This window comes from Phalaenopsis equestris, unplaced genomic scaffold (assembly GCF_001263595.1).
Source record: "Phalaenopsis equestris unplaced genomic scaffold, ASM126359v1 Scaffold199268, whole genome shotgun sequence".
Classification (NCBI taxonomy): Eukaryota; Viridiplantae; Streptophyta; class Magnoliopsida; order Asparagales; family Orchidaceae; genus Phalaenopsis; species Phalaenopsis equestris.
In genome coordinates, this window is record NW_018219148.1 from 15,263 (window position 1) to 17,395 (window position 2,133).

A 2,133-nucleotide genomic window follows, 5' to 3' on the forward strand; every position below is an offset into this window, starting at 1 on the left:
ATTCGTTAACGAACGAGCCGAACACGAGCTACTTAACGAGCCGAACACGAGTTGTTCAACTCGCGAACAACGAGCTTTTTTGACAGCCCTAATTCAAATAATATTTTCTATTATTAATAAATATCTATATAAAAGAAAATAAATTTGTATTCCTAGAACTTCACATATAGAATTTTGAATCTCCCAGTTACACTTCATAGAAATAATTCGGCATTTTAAAGTGAATAAACCCATATGTTTAATCAAGCCAATTTTGTTGGCTTTCACTTGAGTTAAATATTTTAAATTGAGGATCAATGTTTAACCTAAAAACAAGCAACATCTACTAAAAAAGTTGAGTCAATACATTTTGTTGCACATCCCCTATAGGTCTAAAGAAGATCTTTCCATAGATTTTATCTTAGGATTGCTCTATATAGCTTGACGATATTATAATATATTTATTGTAGTTGATCGCTTCTCGAAAGTGGACCAACTCTTGCCATGTCTAAAACTAATGATACCTCCTATATTCAAAGATTATTTCTTAAGAAAATCAATGTTTATATGACATTAGTTCAACCATTATATCCTACCTTGATGTTCACTTTGTTTTGTATTTTCGAAAAATTTTGTGACATTATTAGTCAAGAAATTGAAATTATCATCTGCCTTCCGTTCTCAAACTAATAGAGCTAAATTAAGAGAGTTGATTGAACTTTAGAAACTCTAATAATGTGTATTATAGAATTTTTTTTAAGAAACTAGAACTTGTATTTACCAAATGTTTTGGTTCTTTTTGACTTGAAGCGTCAACTTGTCTAATTTTATTTTATGATTCTCTTTTTCAAGTAACATTTTTTTCTTGAATCATCAAAATGATTTGGAGAAGAAAATATTTAGAAATGAAGAAAAAAAAAAATGAACATAAACAAACAAAGAAAAAAAGAACACACGGAATTTTTATAAGATAGTCTTCGTGAAATAAATCAAGAGTGTATGCAAAAAAAAAAATGGTCATATTACCTTGAAAGCTTTTCCACGATAAAGACCTATATACATTTCTTGCATCTATAACTAGAGAATCAAAAGTTTATATTTTGTTGTGGTGTCAGGAACAACTCCCAAAGAAATATGTTTCTTTGATTAATTACATTTTGGGGATATCCCACGAAAACTCTTGATTAAAGGAATATTGCTTACATTTTGATATCTAATGAAAGAGAATATCAAGAAATTGATATCAACATTTCCATGGAATAATCCCAATGCTTTAAATTCATACTGAGCCGTAGGGTATACGATAAATCACGTATCCCAAATGGGCGGCGATCTATAAACAAAAGGGACTATGGAATGATATCTACAAGGTTATCGAAAAAGCAAAATGGACCCAAAAGGGGTATTTGAGGAATCCTTAGGCGGATAGATATAACCTGGTTAAAATTTTATGGATTCTTCATCTCAAGCTATTAAGACTCTAAGTTTACTTGATTGTAGAGCTAGTCAATCGAACCCAGCTGGAGGACCCTTGTTAGCAACCCACGTGTTGTGTCATTCAAAACATTCCAGTAGTCCTAAGATCAAGAGAAGAAAATATCTAATTTCTTATGACCCTACCTAGAAAAAATAGGTAGAAATGGGACTTACACATGCCAAGGAAATGATATGGTGGCCTATAGAATGAAAGAGAATGAATGACCTACGTACAAAGCTGAACCATTACATACATGACTTACACCACTACCTAGGTCTGAAGAGCTTCTAATACCCTACTCGTTCTAGACAACATCCTAAGCATATAAGCATATGTTTGGCTTGGAAGAATAAGAGCACACTTCCTCATGATATGAAAATATGATTTAATTATTATCTAGAGAAATCATTAATGTGGAGGCTCTATTATATGACTTAGGATAAACTCATGCAAAGCAGAGTCATTTTAAATCAAGCCTGAAAGCCATGCAAACAAAGTAAAGGTAAAAATGAATTGCTCATTTTAAAATGTTATAATTTTAATCCCAAATTTTGATAAACCTAAACCTTTTATTATTAGAATTTTATAGAAATGATATTTTTGTCCTAAACAGCCTAAGCGCAAATGCAAAAATGACCCGGACAAACCAATATATAATAAAGAGAGAATTCTACACA